At 50.5% G+C, this 10,436-nt stretch overlaps 1 protein-coding gene across 7 annotated transcripts in view; it reads left to right on the top strand.

The window, feature by feature from the left end:
- The first annotated feature begins 1,645 nt into the window (after positions 1-1,645).
- TRERF1 (transcriptional regulating factor 1) overlaps positions 1,646-10,436 on the top strand; it is a 210,790-nt gene continuing 201,999 nt past the window's right edge. For 6 of the 7 annotated variants that reach the window (XM_030315520.1, XM_030315519.1, XM_030315518.1 and 3 more), the window contains exons 1-2: positions 1,800-2,001; positions 2,424-2,505. The gene's annotated coding sequence lies outside the window, so the exon portion shown is untranslated. The other variant, XM_030315515.1, reaches the window with a different exon arrangement.

Below are 10,436 nucleotides of genomic sequence, written 5' to 3'. Positions count from 1 at the left end.
GTGGTGAAGGTCCGGGTAGCGGGAGCACCTTACTTATGCTGCGCGAGATTTTAAGGGGAAGGGACGCAACAATTTCCCCACACTGAAAAAAAGCATGGTTTAACTTTCCCTTGAGCAAAAACTACTCTCTCGTGTTGTGGGCCCTTCAAGAGACAGATGTCTCAGACCCGACTCGAGGTGGTCTGTTTAGGCGGCCACCTTTGGTTCACGTTCCCTCGGACCGGGAGAGAAGCCTGGAAACGCTGGGGTCCCGCGCCGGACCGACGGGCGGCCGAGCCTTTGCGGGACCCGGGGGCCGTCCCGCTCTCGCCCCCCCCCCCTGGCGCCGCCGAGGTTTGAACCCTAGGCTCGCCTTTCAGCCCGCGCCCTGCCCCCTGCTCGCAGCTGCTCTCGGTTTGGGTGCAGCGGTTTCCCCCGCAGAGGAGGAGGAGGAGACAGCGCGAGGAGCGACTCCCGGCTCGGGTTTCCGCACCAATGCCGAGCAGCCCCGGGCGGCCCCCGGCGGCCGTCCCTCCTCCCCGGCACCACGTTCCACAGTCATGGCGCGCGAGGAGGGGCGAGCGCGCGCCGCCGCGGCACCCGCGCCCCCTCCCCTCCCCTCTCGGCCCCGGCTCCTCTCCTAGGCAACCTCCCTCCCTGGCCTGCAGCGCCGCGGAGATGGAGACCCCTCCCCAGAGAGCTGCGTTTCCAGCGCCGTCTGCAGCACCCCCTCCCCGCCCCCATCGGGGCGGAGGGATGGAGCCGCGCGCTTCGCGAACCTCCAGCCCCTTCCCGGGAGCCCCAGCCCCTCTCCCAGCCCCGCCGAGCCTGGGTGTAGTGGGGGTCGGCACGGGCCCTCTCCCCGCACTCCACCTAAACCTTAGCATCTTTGCAACCCCTTAAAAAATTAAGTGAACCCTCCCCCCCCCAACCCCCGTCGTTAAATTGCAAAGCGCGTTACAATAACCGGGACGGCTACGCAGGAAGCAATCCTGCACTGGTCCGGGTCTAAGGCGGCAGCTTCCCGGCCACGCCGCCTTCTCCCGGGCCTCGATTTTCCGGTCACGCCGGAGAGTCCGCCACACCCCGGGGCTGACAGGTCCCGCGCGGGGCCGCAACTCGGTCCGCGTTCCCCGCCCCATCCTCGCCCAGAGTCTCGCCAGCCTACAAAAGGTGCAACCTCACGCAAATGCAGAGCACACAAATAAGGTCGGCTGCGCATCGCTGGGGAGGTTGCGAACAATGCGCCAGGCTGCCCGCGCCCGCCGAAGCGCGGCGCCCGGAGGGACAGGGGGCGCGGGTGGGGGCCGCGGCGGAGGACCCGCCGGCCGCGGCGCTGGACACCTTACTTCCTGCTTCCCCGCCCGCGGCCAGACCCAGCTCTGCGGAGGGATATCTCTCCCCTCTTCTGTCCCTCTCTCCCTTCCCCCGCCCTCCCCCTTTTTGCTTCTGCTCCCCCCCCCCCACCCCGCCTTTCTCCTTTTGCAAGAAAATAATTTGACAGTCGATTTGCTGACAGGGGAGGAATTTGCATCCTGGATTAAAAAAAAAAAAAAAGGCCGAGAGGAGCTTGGGAACGGTTGCTAGGGGTGGGTAATGGGTGAAAAAAGGGGGGCGCCGGGGAGCGGATAAGGAAGGTTAAGGGAGGGGGCGAGGGTGGGGAGCAATGCAAAAGGTAAGGCCAGGTTACCGCGGCTCGGCCCCGAGTGGGCTGCGGCCGGGGGAGGGGCGAGAGATACATATGTATTTCTGTCTCCCTAGCACACCCCCTTCCCTCTAAGCGATGGCTGAGAGGCGGTGCATGCAGATGGGGAGTAAGTTTCCTGAAGGGGAGGGTGGATGCACGCGCGCGGCCCCGCGCTGCAAATTTCCACCGGGGAGGGAGAGTGGCTGGATGCGGAGAGTTTGGAGTTGCTTGCCGCGGAGGGCTGGAAGGGGAGCAGGGCCGGGAAAGGGGGCTGGCGGGCGCTATATCTGGGAGTAAGTTTCCAGGATCAGGAGAGCCTGCACGCTTGCACGCTAGTAAGTTTCTGGTTGGGGAGGGCGCGTGGGGAGGAGGAGAGGGAGGGGTGCATGTATATAGAAGGGGGGAGGGGGGAGCAGATTTCCTGCGGGGAGGCTGAATGCATATGGAGAGTAGATTTCCTGAAGGGAGGGTGGAGGCGTAGACGGACCGAGTAAGTTTCTTGCTGGGGTGGTGGCGGAGGTGGTGGGTTGGTGCTTTGGAAACCCGGAGCTTCCTCCCCGGGGTGAGGGAGCATGCTGTTGGGGGTGGGGTGGGGGCGGCGCAGGGCCCTGTTCCCTGCTGGGGAAGGGGCTTGCATCTGGGGAGTATGTTTCCTGGCGGAGCGATATTTGTTTACAGGCTGAGGGCAGTACTGTAAGTGAGTAGCGCTTCGAGAAGGCGGCTCTGACATAAATTAATATTGAAATTACTCCATCAGCTCTGCTCGCCCCCCATCTCATCCCCCAAGCGGAGTCTGGTCTTGTCGGATTGCCCATGCACTTGTTGCAGAAACAGCCAAGGTAGGCAAGAAGCTTATTAAGTTTCATTTAAAAAAATTAGTTGGGGGATGCTCCGTGAGAAGACGGGGGAGGGGAGGGAAAAGTCTCCCCCCCCCCCCACTTCTTTACTTTCAGTATGTTAGCAGGGCCTTCTTTCTGCTTCCCTTCTTCGCTCTTCCCTCTGCGGGCTGTCCAGCATCCCAGCCAAGGGGGAGGGCTGAGGTGGGCGTTATAATTGGCAGCCCCCGCTTAAAGGGTGGTGGTGGTGGGGCTCGCAGTTGGAGGTTGTGATGTTATAAAGCCTTCATTCTTCCAGCCAAGAAACCGCAGGACCCTAGGGATGTGCCTTTGGGGGTTTTTGACATGATGCATATATGTATGTATATGCGCTTGTAGGCTCTTTGGGGGCTGGGTACTCCCCCAACTTACAGTGGCCACCAGGACGAAAGAAATGTGTAAAGGGGTAGACTTGCCCCTTCACTCCCTAACTTCAGTTTGGGAGACTGGGAAGTTACTCCTGGTGGGCTGAAGAAATAGATATTTATAAGAACAACACAAAACCACGTATTCACTGGCGGAGGCCAAGAGCACCTGGCGGGCAGCGTCCAGCATTGGGCTGGATGGAGCATGTGCGCCTGCCATCCTTAGGTTAAAGAAAATGACTTCTGGTTCCTCCGTGTGCCTTGGACTCGTCTGTTAGAGCCAGCTTGTGGAAACTCTTCCCCAAACTAGACACGGCTTTGGCAAGTGAAGTGTTGAAGCGGGTTTGCTAACAGCCTGGCCTGGGCTGTCTTGGGAAGTACATGGATGGAGGTGATGCTTAGGAATGATGGATCCAGGGATGGCCGAAGAGTTTTTTCAAAAATGCCTCCCAAAAGCCGGCTGGGTTCACTTTTTAGCAGGCCATGGAGGAGAGCTTTGAGAAAGGAGTTTTAAGTTGTCTCAGTTGGTACCGACCTTCTGCATCATTTACCGTTTCAAGAAAGCAATCTGGTGATGGAAAATGTGGTTTTTTGATGCCCACTGTAAGACTAACAGGCACTACTCTGCGCTTAACCAGTTAACCATCAGTCTTGGCTTCTCCTTGCTTCTCTTTTCCTGATTTTCAGCCTGCTGGTTTCTGCAGAGAAGTTGTAGGTTTTGGCTGTCAGGTACCTTGATTATGCTGGGAATTTTCACTTCGCCAGGATAATTTTAGCACCAGGGATTCAAACCCAGGCATGTTTAGTAGGGTCAGGGAGTAAATGCTAGGTGTGTGGTTGACTAAAGTTGGTTAAGCTTTGTGCGGTTCTGTAGACAGGCTCAATTGTAGCAGGGGAAAAAGTGAGTTAAAAAAAAAAAAAAATTCCTCTCCGTGTTACTGATGTCCTGGACAGTGCTTTTCTTCTTTCCTTCTCGTCATCCGATTTCCAGATTGAGAACTTGATTTTTGGCAGCTTGAGAGCTGAGTTCGTTGGGAATTAGATATTATTGCCACTTACCAAATATTCCTAACTGGGCATTAGTTGAACAAATTTGCTGTTAGTTTTCTCTGCTGAAAATCTTAGCCGGAATGGTGTATATGCTGGAAGGGTAAACAAAATCTTTATGTGTATTTATCCCAGGGTAGTAGAATTATTTACATGCCTACCCTTGAAGCCTAGAGCACTCATTCAGGTTCCCCCCCCCCCCCCCGCCCCCTACGTTTATGAGATTTATTTTATTGTCTTGCTTTGGCCATTAATCAAGTCTCAGTAGCTTTTTTTCCCCTCTTTTGCTGAGAATGTTCTCCTGGTAATAAAGGTTTGAAGGCCCATGAATCATAATTCATTCTTTTTAAAATATTGTGGTGATTGTCACGATTTGATTTATAGGAATTGATACTGGGAGTGACACGCCTCTTTGGGCCCCGCCCTTTTAGGCATGTCCATTTTCGCCAAAGGATTGTTTAGAAGCCAGCTTGACATCTCAAAAAAAAACAAAACAAAACAAAAAAACACCCAACATTTCCCTTCTGCTTTATGGGCATTGAGAATATTAATTTTGCAGGTTCCATAGTGAACATGGGTCTTTTCACAGCTTGGTAAGCAGGCTTCCACATAGCAGACATGTGTTAATATCACATAGCATTTATGTGAGCTTGCTGTGAAAACAGTTGTTCTATGAACTGTGTGGAAAGTACTCAGTTTTGCCTCCTTTAACTCGCTTGGGCCTGTGGTTTTTATTGAGGTAAGAGCTTTCATTGTAAAAGAGGGGGTTGCTGCTTATATAATAAAATGTGTGGCCACAGAAACAAAGCTTATTTAGAAGGTTCTTTTTCTCCTCCTTTGATAGTTGGTCAGAATGACCAAAAGCATTGATTTTTTTTGGGAAGTGTAAGGGTTCTCCTTCAAGTTGATTAATCAGAAAGTGTTAAAATTGTCTTGCATACGGTAGTTGGCCCAGTTTACAATATTTGTAAAGTGATGAAGAACTTTTCAGGTGGGGGGGGGATGTCACTATAAAGAAAAGTGGGGAGGGTATCAGTTTCTAGCCATTTCTGGGTTTCGGACTTTTTGTCTTAAAAATGCAGATTCTGGGGCGCCTGGGTGGCGCAGTCGGTTAAGCGTCCGACTTCAGCCAGGTCACGATCTCGCGGTCCGTGAGTTCGAGCCCCGCGTCGGGCTCTGGGCTGATGGCTCAGAGCCTGGAGCCTGTTTCCGATTCTGTGTCTCCCTCTCTCTCTGCCCCTCCCCCATTCATGCTCTGTCTCTCTCTGTCCCAAAAATAAAAAAAAAAAAAAAAAAAAAAAAAACGTTGAAAAAAAAATGCAGATTCTGTCCATGAATTTCTTCCATCTCTGAAATTTCTGTGACTTGGATCTTGTGGAGAGAGGTCTCAAGAGGTCTCGACAGGCTCTTCCTGGGCCAACGGCCAAATTGCTTCACGGACTAGGACGAGTTGATTAACTTCTGTTTTTGTCTTCTCATGGAGAGAGTGGATTTGTACCTTGGCATTCCAAAAAGGACTCTTGAGTAGCCTGGTAATTTTGACCACCAAACACAAGGAAATACTTTCACGAAAGTCTGCCACTGTCTTCAGAAAAAAAAAAAAAGTGCACGGTTGTTTCCCAATTATATGTGCTAATAGAGCGTGGGGCACATAATCCCAGGCACCCAAAATAATTTCAGTTAATCTTGGAAGTTTCCCCTCCAGCCAGCTGGTTTACCTGTCTAATTATGCTTGGTCAAGTCCAAGGTTAATTGAACTGTTATTCCCAGGCCACAGGAGGAGGTAGGCTTGGGGAAGAGTGGGACACCAGGAAGCTGAGTGTGGCTTTATCCACTTTCTGTGGAGAATTCACATGTGGGTAATTGGGATTTGGTCATATGTTTGTGATAGAGTTCATGATGATGATATTGTAATACTGTCATTTCTAGGATATTCTGTATTTCACCATGGGCATTTTTTTGGGGGGGGGGGGAAGCTCTTGATGTTTTTATTGACTTTGAACGTTGACATGAAAAGTGAGGATCCAGACACATGGCTCAGACCCCAGGCAGTACAAATGGATGCTGGTTGTTCTCTAAAAGCCGTTGAATTCAGCTCATTTTATTTATGACCTCATAAAACTGTGTGATTTAGGGAGAAGGGAGGATTAGAATCAGCTGGGATCTTGTGGATTAATAATATTTCTGAATTTGCATGTTGGAGGGGAACCAGAGAAATAAAGGGGAAAGTAAAACATAGTTGATTTTTTTTTGTGGGGAGAGGGCGACAAGAGTAGCTGACAAGAGTGGTTATTGGCATAAGCTTGTCAATGAAGATGCTGTGGCATTTTAAGGAATAGTACGGTCCTGGTAACAGAAGTGTGATCCCCGTGGCTCTCTTAATAAATCTTTTCATCTGGGTTAAAGAAAATGCATAACAAAAAGACCTTGTGATATTTTTTTTTAAAAGAATTTCTAAGTACTTATGGTATCTGCTTGTAAGGTCGTCTGGTTAATCTGGGTTTGCTGAGGAAAAGGATGCTTTTTGTTTTTTCCTCCTTGAAGACAACAAGCTGGGGATGGGTGGGTATGGGCAGCTATTGGGCTCTTGGTGCAGCGACACTAAAAAAAATTTTTTTTTTTTTTGATGGAGAGGAAGGGGAAAAAGAACCTGTGGGCCTAAATGGCAGTGATAACTCTGGGCTTCTAGAGGATAACAATTATTTATTTTCATGCCGTAACCGGATCTAGTTTAGTACATTCAGCAGCTACTTACTGAGCACGTCCTATGTGCTAGGCACTGGCTTAAGGTTCTGGGAATAGGTTGATAATTAAAACAGACGTCATCAACTCCCTCTTCCCTTCCCCCACCCCCACCCCTAGCTTACAGCCCAGAGGGGGTGGCAGACGTGTACAGAAATATATATTGCAAAATGTGATAAGTGCTTTGATGAAATCCCAGGGAACAGTGACCTGGACTTACTCAGCTAAAGTAGCCTAGAACAGGCACTCTTAGGTTTGTCAGAGAGCACCAGGCGGTGGGGAGCCTATGTGGAAGGATTTTGGTTTTGGAGGGGGGAGGGGAACTAAAAAGAGGCACAGGCAGACAAGGGGGATGGAGAGAAGGCAGCGTGAGGCGAATGTGCGGGACTCTGGAGGCCTTGAGAAGGTTGGGTTTCATTTGAAGTGTAGTGGGAAACCACTGAAAGTTTCCAGTGGGAAGTGACACCCTCAAGTCTTGATAAAGGGGCTTGCGGCGGTGGAGGGGGCAGGTGTGGGGTCGGAGAGCTGGCCAGGTGAGGAGGAGGAGGAGGTGACAGGGAGTGGAGGGGGCAGGGGGGTGGAGATACACTTTGTAGGTAGAATGGGCAGGATGGGCAGGGTTGTTGGTGGGTTTGACGGTGGCTGGGGAGGAGGAATCCAGGATGGCTCTGGGGGGTTCTGGCTTGAGCGTTTGGGTAGATGGGTGGTGCTGTTTGCCCAGATGGGGAAGATTGGGAGCGGGAGGGGAATGGAATCAAGCTATTTCCGTTTGGGCCCTGCTAAGTTTGAAATGCCTGTTAAGCTCAAGGTGGAGATGACAGGCCGGCAGTCTGACAGTGGTGTCCAGCACCAAAGGAGTGGCCAGGCGAGAGATAAAAATGTGGAAGCCATCAGCCAGGGGGTGGTATTTAATTCCAGGGGACTGGGTGAGATGTCCTAAGAAACCTAGAGAGAGAGAGAAGGAAAGGCTGTGTGTGTGTGTGTGTGTGTGTGTGTGTGTGTGTTGGGGAAGGGGTGGTGGTTGAATGTTTCATGAGGTTAATAAGGCCAGAAAAGTCACCCTGGATTTGGCAAAATGGAAGCCACCGGGGACTTTTCAAAGAACAGCCTCAGTGGAATGCAGGGGATGGGGGGTGGGGAGCAAGGTTGGAGGGGGTGGGCAGGGCACTAGGAGGTAAGGAACTGGTCAGCACGTGTAGACAATTTTTTGGCAAAGGTTGATGGTGAAAGGGGGGCAGAGAAATGGAGTGGGGGCTGGAAGGACGTGTGCATAACGGGAAGCGGTTTTTCGGGTGTTGGTGTTACAAATTTTGAGCTAATGGGAGAGATCCTGGAGAGGGGGGTGATTGACGAGTGCAATGGGTGAGGTCAGGACAGCTGACGAGAGCCCTTGAGAAGGTTTCAGGAAGATTTGGCCTTTCCCTGGGGGGAGGAGGGTGAGGGAGGGCCTTCCATCCTGACCAGAGGGATAAGACAGGTGCAGGTGAGCAGGAGGTGAGGGAGCTGTACTCCGTCATGGGGTGCTCTGGGCTGAGGCTGCGCCCTCCTTGGGAAGGGGTCTGGACTCAGGACTTGACACCAGCCAGAGACTTTGAAGGGTTAAGACTGCATCAGAAAATTGTACTGCATATTTCTCAACATTTGACTGCATTACTGAGCAGTACGGAGGCAAGCGCGGATTCTTTCGCTTGGGGAAGAGTCTTCAGTGAAAGTAATTTGGGCCTCACGTAAGATTTATTTGAAAACTATCATTGGAAAAAGACATCTGTGATTTTCAGCCCTGTTCAAAAGTTGGTGGGCACTGTCTCATATGTTTTGAGCAAGAAGCTCCAAGAAAGAAAAAAAAAAAAAAAAAAAGAGGCCTCTCCTTCAGGCTGCCTTTCACAAAAATATGCCACAGACAGCCAGCCCGGGTGGTCCCCAACCGTGGTGTCTGCATGGGAGGTGGGTGGGCAAGGAGGGACTCAGAAGACCTGGGTTGGGGTCTTCTGGTTCAGCACCGTCCTATGGCTCTGGACAAGGCAGCCTCTGGGGCTGTCTCAGCATCTGTAAAAAGAGGGTGACCCCATGTGCCACCTCTCCTCTCAGGAGTTGCAAGGATGCAGCCAGATAATGTATGGAAAGTGCTAAGTAAACTGTAAGAGGCCTCCTCCGTAGGAAGACAGCAGCTAGGTGAATTGATCTTTGGTCAGATCTCCTTTTCAGATAAAAAAAACTGACGACTGGGAGGGGCAGAGACAGAGGGAGAGAGAAGATCCCAAGCAGGCTCTGCACTGACAGCCGAGAGCCCGACGTGGGGCTCGAACTCAGAGAACCGTGAGATCATGACCTGAGCCGAAACCAAGAATCTGTCGCTTAACTGACTGAGCCACCCAGGTGGCCCCAGTCATTTCCAGTTTTTAAAAAATATTTCATGCTTTTCGCGTAATCAGACCTCTGGCCTCTGAGCCCCAGAGGGTGATGCTTTATTTATTTATTTATTTTTGAATTGCTTCGTATTATGGAAAAACGTGAAACGTAACAAAAGCAGACAGACTAGGGTAATGGAGCAGTTACTGAGGGGTTTGCTCACCTGTGGATAATGGGACTTCTTGTATTTGTATAACAAATACAACTTGTCAGTTTTGAGAGATCAGTGGAACTGATATCAATTTGGTTTCATAGAGAGGGGGATATAATCAACGAAAAATCAGAGAGAGAGGAAATGGATGCCATCGTTGAAATGACTAGTGTTTACCCAGCTTTTTATTGGTCCAAAGCCTCTTCGGCGTGTCTTAGTTTATCTGACAACAGAAACATCAGCCATCGGAGGTGGATACTCTCATTTTGCAGCTGAAGAAAGTGAGGCTCAAGAAGCAGGATTGAAAAAATACAAATAAGTGATTAACCCAGAATCACATGTCCAGCCAGCATCCAAAGCCCCGTTTTAATGCCAGAATTTGAATGGTCTCCAAATATTGTGCACCTTCAAATAGATATTGCTATGAAGTATTAAATAAGAGTATGGTACAGAATATATGCAGAGGACTGTGGACACCAAGATCACCTGGGAATTTCGGGCTTATAAGTCCCAGTGACCTTAGTTGGAAACACTCAGATGATTTAAGCATGTTTTGGGCATTACATTTTTTAGAGCTCGAATCGTCTGGCTCATTCTGGAGCACACAGCTTTAAGGCTGCCTCATAATTAAAGCCAAAACTTGACTTTAACAAATTACATGGCTGTTCTCCATCAGCCTCCTACCCTTAGCCCTGTCCTTTCTGCGGGGCCCCTCAGTGGAGGAACCTGGACAATCGGTATTCGTTTCTAGATAGCCTGGCCTCCATTTCCAGGCTCCAGCTTTGGACACACTGGGCTCTGAGCAGGTTGTGATCTTAGAGAGCTTCCTGAGGGCCCCTGGTCATCACAGAAGCTACGCTGAGGGCCTCTCCTTGTCTTGGGAAACCACCTTCAATCTAACTTATTTGAAAGATGTTTTAAAAAAGACAAGAAAAAAAGTTGGGAGTTGATGCCCAAAGAGTTTTAATAGGGGTGTCTTTTGAGCTCCCTCTGATGTTCTCACAATGTGAGACATCAAACTCCCTTAAAATTCAACTCAAGGATACCCATAATGAGGCTGATTATCAAGTACTGGGGCTTGTTCACTTTTCTTTTTTAATTGGGTGAGCACAAGTGAGCCGAGGGGGTTTTCTGGGGAGCCATAGTAGGTAAGGATGTTTAGAGGCCTCTCTCCTTTGGGA

The sequence above is a fragment of the Lynx canadensis genome, chromosome B2 (assembly GCF_007474595.2).
Source record: "Lynx canadensis isolate LIC74 chromosome B2, mLynCan4.pri.v2, whole genome shotgun sequence".
Lineage (NCBI taxonomy): Eukaryota > Metazoa > Chordata > Mammalia > Carnivora > Felidae > Lynx > Lynx canadensis.
Note: the sequence above shows the minus strand (reverse complement) of the source record. Positions and strands in the feature narration are given on the sequence as shown.